Below are 10,010 nucleotides of genomic sequence, written 5' to 3' on the forward strand. Positions count from 1 at the left end.
TGACAAAATCGGTTGGAGAAAATTATGGATTTTGTATTTTATTTATGTGACCCGAATTAATAATAAGTGGCTCCACTTCTTGATATGTAATTAATATTCATTTAGAGGTTATTTCTTTAGAATATGATGTTGGTCTATCAAATTTGAGCATATATATATGTGTCTTGGTCTCATGTATTTGGATCGAAGTTATTCAGAAGGGCTCACTTGATTAACAAATTGTGGAACGTAATTGAAGGAAAAATGAGTCGACCCCAAAGCCTCAAATTTCTCGCGAAGATTAGCTTAGGATCAAGTTTGCATGTAATTAGTTTCTTGTCAATTGATGAACACCTAAAAAAAGGAGATGAATACCATCTCACCGGCTAGAACATTCGCATTTTTCTTATATGTTTAAAATCAAATTACTCTTATAATTCCCTATATATAATCACTTCCAAGTGCACATCATATTTAGGTGAAATTGGAAATCAAAATCCCACCCAGTGGGAATTGATTCCCATAAATAACAAAATTTTGCTAATAGTAAGTTTAAAGGGAAAAAAATCTAAAATTATTAATGACCAAAATTCATATAATCACAAATATGAAATAATGTTTATTTGATTGAATTCTTCCATTACATTTTAAGGTGAAATTTCTTTTATTTAGTTTACATCAATCTTCAATCATATTTTAAGGAATTATACTTTCATTACTATTTTTCCTCTCATACGAGTTTAGAAATCTAATGTCAAATATAGCTTGTTGTTATAAATATTATAAAACGTATGAACTTATAAGAGTTAAACTCTATACTCTTTTAAGATAACATAGATTCCTGCTGGCACCATTACTTTTTGTTTGTAGTGGTGCCGTAATGCTAACCAATCTCTATTTGGAGTAGGCTGCAATTAGGTCAACTGTAATACATATCTCATGCCCCGGACCCTAACGGGCTCACGACACCCCTCGAGGGTCGTATCGAACGCGACGTCCCAGGACGCGTCACCGACCCAAACGAAATACCCACATGAATACGCAAGCGGAAGCGAAATATAACAACCCAGACAATAGACAATAACAGAGGGATAATAACAGCATAAAACAATAATTTCATAACAATGGAAAACAGTCACTTACAACATTTGGCCAGACAATCAGATATTAGGCTCCTAGGGTTAACATCTACCATTATTATCAAAAAGGGACAGGTGGTAGGGTAGGCTGACTAGCTGCACAAAAAGGGTTCTACCAAAAAGCTTCTAAACCCAGCACCCAAACACTCCTACGGTGCCCAATCTGAATCAGACCCTGAAGACTCCGACTCCGTGTCAGAGTTGATCTCGATCGGCTCTTCCTCATTACTCGACTCCTCTTCGAGCTCGGACTCCATGGGCTCTGGCACAGGCTCGGGCTCTTCTTCAGGTTCGGACTCCTCAAATTCCTCTTTGAGCTCAAGATCCGCAGGCGCTACAGGTTCTGGTACGGGCTCGGGTTTGGGACCAGGGTTCTCCGGGGGATCTTCGGGGTCCAGAATCTCACTATCAGGAGCATACACGTCCCCGGGCTCCCAATCCACGGCATCCTCTTTGCCATGCTACTGTCCCTCAAAAACCCGGATTAGGCCAACTAACTCCAACCCGTCACGATAAAACCAGGTCAAGTAAGTGTGACGCTGCAAGTTGTCTAGGCCTACGTCTACCCAAACCGTAGTGAGGTGTCTAATATAAGTCTGATGTGGACCTACTGGATACTCGGTCTCCTCATGCACTGTATGCATAGGGATCCCAAAACGCCGAGGTGGCAGCATGATCAAGGTCGGGGTCGAGGATTTGAAATGGTTTGCATTCCAGCAATAAGAATAAATCTCAATAAGCAGACAACCTAAACCCCACCTAGGCCAATGCGTACCCAGATGAGTCCCAACATGCAATCTAGCAATCGACATAATAGAATTCTCATGCACACATACCTCGCCTCAAATCACACACCAACTCCGCGCATTAGTCAAAATCACAATAATGCATTAATAGCCCAAGAACATAACATAAACACTTAAGCGCCATAACCACGTACATTCACCCAATTCAACCAAACACATTTCGCATGCGTGTCCAACCAACTAACCACGACCCGAGTCAACACGCCTGAGGTCCAGCCTTCCGATCAATTCGGGCTAAGTCCCGCGTAACCACGCCTCAGGACATTTCTCTTAACCCGCGTAATCACGCCTCAGGTCATTTCTTGCCTTTCTAGCCACACCCACATAACCACGTCTCAGGTTGGTAGCCCTCCGATCAATCCGGGATTAGTCCCGCGTAACCACGCCTTAGGACATTTCTCTCAACTCGCGTAACCACGCCTCAGGTTATTTCTTGCCTTTCTAGTCACACCCACGTAACCACGCCTCAGGTTGGAAGCCCTCCGATCAATCCGAGCTTAGTCCCGCGTAACCACGCTTTAGGACATTTCTCTCGACCCGCGTAACCACGCCTTAGGTCATTTCTTGCCTTTCTAGCCACACCCGCGTAACCACGCCTCAGGTTGGTAGCCCTCCGATCAATCCGGGCTTAGTCCTGCGTAATCACGCCTCAGGACATTCCTCATGCACATACGCCATACACAATTTGACAATACCAATCCAACACGTCATACTATTCAAATCAAGTTATGCTCACCACATTAGCCCACCAACCCGACCTTCAAGTCGGCCACATTCAAGCATCGATTTCCCCCACAAACGCCACGACAACCCGGCCATTGAACCCATCTCAATCAATCACTAATTTAGCCACAAAATCACCACCACATAATTCATAAACCAATCACATTCAATTAACTAATCCATACCTAACTTAATCATTAAACCAACCCTCGTCAACCCCTAAACAAGTCTAATAATACCCAAAATACTAAGTAGGGAATAAGAGGTCACTTACCTAGGTTTTGGCCCAAGGAAAACCAACAAGGGGGCCAAATGGCCGGTCGGGGCAACGGCGGGCTCGACGCGGGCGAGGGCACAGCGGCCGGCCAACGGGCAAGGCCTCGGCATGGCCCTAGGCCACGGGCGAGGCACTCGGCACGGCAAGGGCACCGGCTGGGACGGCTCGGCCACGGCCCGGGGCAACGGCCAGGCGGACGGGCGACGGCCTGGGCGAGCTGGGCGACACGGCCGGCGAGTTGGGCGAGCGGTCGATGGCAACGGCGAGCTGGTCAAGCGTGCGGCCGGCGAGCTGGGGCGGCGGAGGACTCGGCCAGAATAGGGGCCGACAAGGAGGCAGATGCGTCGTCGCCGGAGCAGCAGTGGCAACGGCGGCCTGGGGGGGAAGCTGGGGTGGTGGCGGCGAGCAGGTGGGGGCAACGGCGGCCGGAACGGCGACGTGCAGCGGTCGTGGGTGAGGCGAACAGAGGAGTCGGGCGAACAGGGGAAAGGGAGGAGAGGGGGTGTCGCGGTGGAGATGGAGCAGCCGGGGGTGGCGTGGCGGGACTGCAGGCGCCTGGGCGAAGCTGAGCTGGCCGGCGGACGGCGGTCCTGGCGGCGACAAACGACCGGACGGCGATGCACGGCGGTTAGGCGAATGGTCGGCGAGCTGCGGCTGGGTGAGCGGCGGTCGGGCAGAAGGGGATCAGGAGCAGCGGGCGAAAGGGAAAGGAGGAAGAAGAAGAAGGAAGGAAGAAGAAAAGAAAGAAAGAGAAGAGAGAGAAGGAGAGTGGGTGGGTAGGTCTCCATGGGCAGAGGGGGAGGGGCGCGCACAGAGAGAGAGAGAGAGAGAGAGAGAGAGAGAGAGAGTCAACTCAATGAGTGCGATCCAACGGCCCACGTTCAAACTAGAAGTCGATCCGACGGTCCACGAAAAATCCTAATTTATAAATTAGGAAAATGCCAAAAACACTAACTAAAATACACTAAGAGGGAGGTCTACTAGTCAAAAATCTGCACTCGGTCCAAATTTCACTTTTCACCAATTTCGAGCAATATCGACGCTGGCCACAATAATATCGACACCGTTCAATTAAATTCGTCACGAAATCCGAGAAATTCGACACCAAAGTTCGGGCTCTAAATAACGGCCAAATTCGATCGAGTGCGATTCTAGCGAAATTTCTAATTTAAAAAAAAAAAACCCAAGAGTGATCAGTTCCGGGCGAGATTTTACCATAAGCATACTGACGAAATACACGTTTTATAAATCTCAAAAATGAATCGAAATTCGGAATATCACAGCATAAATCAGTTAATGTCCATTGCCCCACCTAAATTTCATATATATAAATTATGAACCATATGGGCCGGCAAATTTCATTGTCCTTGTGCGGTGCCACCGCGTGATATTTTTATATTCTCTACCTTATCTTATACGCCAACAGAGAACATTTTTCAATGGTTCCCCCTAAAATCATACTGTGTAACTGCCCAAAGATTTTGAACAAGTAGATAAGGATCGCCACGGGTAAGTCCACGGTGGAGCGGATTCGGTGAACTCGTGGGCGACACGCGGTCATGCTTTGACTTTGTTAATTAATGTCCAAGTCCATCTCAATATTATCCACATCTCTTCGAAAGGTAGACATTTGTGGGATTAGTCAAGATAGACATTTCTGTCTATTTTGATTTTACTGTAGAATACTAATGTTGTTGTTTAGGAAAAATTATCCAATCAATCCTGAACCTATTATACGAGTTCCAGTTCAATTCTAAACTTCGGTCAATTTTCTCCAGAAAGTGCTAACGTGGCGATCCAGTCACCACCGGCCGTCCTAGTTGGGACACCGTTACGTCAATAATTTCCCGCGAAAATTGACCGAAACGACTACATTGAAATTTCGCGTAAAGATTCATGACTCGATTGACAAAATTAGAAAGTTTAGGATTGAGTTGGCATCCGTATAATATGATTATAATTAATTGGGTAAATTTCCATTTATCTTAATAAATAAAATGGTCTAGTGACATATTTTGACAAGATTTCGAGATGAAAAGGAGGCACCAATTTAGTGTGCCTTGTGATATAGAGACGGAGAGACGTTTAAAGGCAGAAAATAAGTCATGATTTTCTTTATGGCCACTATAAGAAGGACATTTTCTCATATCGGATATTTATTATTCACCCTCTAAACCCTCTAACGGAGATCGAACCAATCAAATAGCGGACCCCCAAAACATTAAAGTAATAAAGTTTACAAAATCAATATGTGCACTTACACCGTTATACGCTTGACGCTCCACCAACAAGACCATCACTTTGTTGACCTAAAACCAGGCCGTAACCAGAGACTCCCAAACTCATCAACCTTTGATACCTTCTTTTCCAACTGCAAGTTTAGAATCGAAACAGAGTGTTTTTCAAGATTTCCATCGATTGGGATACCAAACCGGCACGCCAGTCACTGTCCCGCCGGTCTTCTCCCGATCCACCGGAATCCTGAACTCTGGCATCGACGTCGATGAAGATGATGAAGCCCCTTTATACGGCGACGTGACGACCCTCACCGAGATATTGATGATCCCGTTGCGTAGGCCTTTGGCGTCTTTCAGCCTGTAACTCAAGAAATGCAGATAATTCTCCGGCGTGTAGCCTCTGACGAAGTCCGACACGGGAATCCTCGCCATCCCGACAAGACTGTCCTCAGCCGAGGAGCTCCTCTGGCGGACCTCGGCAATGACGTAGCACGATCCTGCGGGCAAGTCCACCTGGAGCTTCTCGTTCCAGTAAGGGTAGCTCTCACCCTGGGCGTCGGGTTTAGTCGAGTCATGCGACGATGGCGAGCAGCAAGAGTCGGCCTTGACGGTGACGAAGGCGTTGTTTTTGATGGGCCTGTCGTTGATGCGGAGGTCTTCGCCGGAGATGACTGTGACTTCCAAGCTGCGATCGTGAGTGATGACCATGCCTGACGTCTTTGTGATACTCATGGGTGAGCTTTTACAGGATTAGGAGACGACGATATATATGTATTTATGGAACGATTCTTCTTTGATCGCGACGAGGAGATCATCGGGATCCGAGAAAGACCAGGACTAGAAAATATATACGCTTTTTTGAGTGCACACTCACATAAGACGATGCGGTCTTGAATAATGGTCATATATATACATATAAGGAAGGTTTTTGTACTTTCTTCGAAACCACCTCTAGAGCCTTTACTTTCCAATTACGACACGTGATTTGAAATACCATAAAATTGTACCTAGGTAATTTCCTTGCAATTGCCTCAGAATTCTAGTTTTGATAATTACTCGGTTACAACGAGATAATTCTCGTAATTTCCCCGAAACCACCTCAAAGGTTATTACTTCGAGAATTACTTAAATTAGGTGAGACATTAATAAGGAAGCTTTTCCAATTTTAGGCTCGCGATGTTGTAATCAACTAATCAGAGTAAACTTTTGCCCCAACAATTTTCCTAGTAATGTGGTAAAACATCCTTAATCATGAAAGTGGTTGAGGATTTTGGTGGTTCCACCTCCTGGAATTTTTCAAAATGGAGAAACGAAATAATGGCAATGAAGTTTCCGGGAAAGTGATTGGCTTGATAGTCGTTAGGCACTTGCATTTGCCTTGGACTACTAGCATAGAAAAACTCTATTCTTTAAACAATCAATGAAAATTTCGAAATTTGTTGAATATTCAAATTGTGTGAACCAAGAAAATATAAAATAATGGGCTAAAGTTATAAGTGGATGCTCTGCATTATTTGAATAATAATTATGAAAACTAGGTAAAATGTTTAAATAACGTCCCGTTTTCTATCTAAACATGTAAATGCTTCCCCACGCGCGAGTATAGCTAGGAGTCTGGATTGACGAGGCATTTATGAACAATTAAGCTACGTAACCTAGCTATACCCTAACTATTTGAAGATCACCGATTTGCCTTGTCCAGGAGTTATTTCCTTTGATCTTCGGAAATAAAAGCAAAAATACGTGACAATTTTTTTACATGAAATCAAATACGTGCATTTTCAAGTCTTAATTCGATGGATAAATCTGATTTAGGGGCCCAAGGACATGCAGCTAATTTGTGCACTAGATGCGTACAGCTGACTTTTTAAAAAAAAAAAGAGAACTAAGTATTATTATTATCTTGTTTGCGGTTGTTAATTATTGTTCATTATTAGTCTCTTCTCAATGGCAGATGATGTAATTATTTGTTGCTTTAACCTTAAGTTGGAATTTGTCGCCTACGCGTGCTGCTTGTCTAGGTTATGTTAGATCCCATCCATGGATAACTATACCGCCATTTGAAAGTTGAGGAAGAAAACATATAATGGAATTCCAGTATCCGTTGAAGAGTTGCACTGTATATATGTCTGTTTCTTCATTTAATAACTTAAACTCTTGAAGCGGACCTCCTTTTAGCATCATCAGAAGCCAAACTATCTCATTAATGTCTACTGATGCGAACGGGTATTTTAGAATTTATGACATAGACCTCTTATTATTTAGGTAAAATGATACGAATGATCCTTGAACTTTGGTCTGATGTGTAACGTTGTCCCTAAACTTTTAATTTGTTCAATGTAATCTTTAAACTATTGGTAAATGTTTAATTTAGTCCCTAAACTATATGAAAATGTTTAATGTCATCCTTCTATTAAGTCTAATTGATGAAATGTACTGATGTGGCTTCTAATCTGTTAAGTTTGAATATGGACAAGCAAAAAATGTTATACATATATTATCCAAGTAAGATATTCATATTAAATCATGATATAATAATTCACGTCATCAAAATAACGATAAACATGTTAATGCCCTAATTTTTGTTTTCCCTTTTTAAAGTAGATGCATAAAAAGATAGACCATTGACTCATCATATTCAAAAATTCAACTAAACATATAACAATCCACGACATTAAATAACATATGGTATGTCGTTTGAGCAAACAGAAGGACTACATTGAACATTTACTAATAGTTAAAGTCCAAGAATGATATCGCACGTTGGGCCAAAGTTTAAAAATTATTTATATTATTTTCCCTATTATTTATGAAAGAATCATTTCATCTTTTCAGATATTGCTAATGTGTAGTGATCCAGAAATTGCATTAGTACAAAGTGAGTCCACGTATCGAAATTTAAAGGTAATAATCTTCACCAAACAAGATAACCAAAAAAGTGGATCTAGCAAGGCATTGGTGTTATCTATTTGGATAATAATGAGAATTACTATGAGGATGGAACGCTTGACTTGACCTCAATACACACGCGAAGTCGTTTTAACTCGAAACAATGAAGTTTTTGGTGCGTTTGGCTGCGCGAAGGAGTACGTGCCAAAAGAAAGGATTGATCTCGATGTGATCACTCTCCCACCTGCTTTCTCTTTCTTACGCAAAAGAAAGTTGTGCAATTGTTTTTGCTTTGGGTTAATACCGCGAAAAACTCCAAACTGGTACGCTTATGATAATTTTACCCCAAACTAATTTTTTGAACACAAAAAACTCCAAACTGGTACACCTGTGATAAATTTACCCTCAGTTTATTTTCGTTAAATTTTATTGTCAAATTGCTTTGTTAAATGACATGCGGCAATTAACGGATGTATCAATTTTATATTTTACCCTCCGTTTGTCACAGGCATACTAATTTATGATTTTTTGTGGTATTAATTCAATTTAATGGAAATAAATAGAGGTAAATTTATCATAAATGTATCAGTTCGGGATTTTGGATGGTCAAAAAATTAGTTTGGGGTAAATTTGTCACAGATGTATCAGTTTAAGATTTTTCATGATCAAAAAATTAATTTTGAATAAAATTAAAATAAATATATTAATTAAAATTTTTTTGTGATATGAACCCTTTTGCTTTTAGCAAATGGGTTCTTTTTGTCGACCTAGAGAGAGAATTCGAGATCTCAACCTAATCATTGTTCTAGTTCAACATCGCACGCGACGTGGTCGATGGCATGTCGTGCGTAGTGTCAGCAACGCCATCTGCTGCATGAGCTGATGCCCACGTAAAAAAAAAGAAAGACTTCCGTCAAGATAAGTCAACGAAGATGATGACCATATGTCAACGCAAGAGTCATAAATTTACAATATCTTTAGCCTTTGAAAACATGGTGGTGACTAGATCATGACGCAGCATATGTATTCGACATCTTCACCCTCCTTTGGAGTTATTGTCTCTTTCTTCCGTCCGCCAGACAAAAAGAGAGCAGGATTTGCGAATTGTTTTGGGAAAATTATCCAAAAAGTCCTAAACCTATTGCACTTTTACCAATTCAATCATAAATCTTTTAAGTTTATCAATTCAGTTCTAAACCTTTTCATTTCTTGCTAATTGAGTTCATCCGGGCAATATTTAAAAATTTTGGCAATTTTTAAATATTTTTTTCGAATTTTTTAATATTTTTTTCCAAAATTTTTAAATTTTTTTAATATATATATATTTGCCTTTTTCCCTCTGACCAGTCCGATGAGCGGCAACCGGCCAGAGGCGCTGGCTAGCGAGGTCGACCTTGCCGGCCTTTAGCGAAGCTCGCCCCCGCCGGTCACTAACGAGGGCAAGCCTCGCCCGCCGTTGCCAGGCTGACCTCACCCAGCCAAGGCAAAGCCGACCTACAACGGCGCTGGCCGGCCTCGCCCAACCACTGTGAGGCCAACCTCGCCATCGCTAGGTTTCACCTCGTTGTGGCCGGGCGAGGCTCGCCCTTGCCAGTGGCCGACGGGGGTGAGCTTCACTAGAGGCCAGCAAGGTCAACCTCACCGGCCCGCGCCTCTGGCCGGTTGCCGGACCGGCCAGAGGGAAGAATGCAGAAAAAAAAAATTAAAAAAATTAAAAAATTCGAAAAAAGTATTTAAAAATTGTCACGTCAGCGTCAGCCGGCCAAAATTGGCTGAATGAACTTAATTGGTAAGAAGTGAAAATGTTTATAACTGAATTGACAAACTTAAAAAGTTTAGGACTGAATTAGCAAAAGTATAATAAATTTAAGATTTTTGAGACAATTTTTGCGAATTGTTTTGGGGCGACTAACAAGTCAAGCTGCGGTTCCTGTGCGTCGTTGCATCCGTGTCAGACAAA

Source organism: Syzygium oleosum, unplaced genomic scaffold (assembly GCF_021117445.2).
Source record: "Syzygium oleosum isolate NSW1041296 unplaced genomic scaffold, Sole_v2.1 Sole_v2.32, whole genome shotgun sequence".
Taxonomy (NCBI): Eukaryota; Viridiplantae; Streptophyta; class Magnoliopsida; order Myrtales; family Myrtaceae; genus Syzygium; species Syzygium oleosum.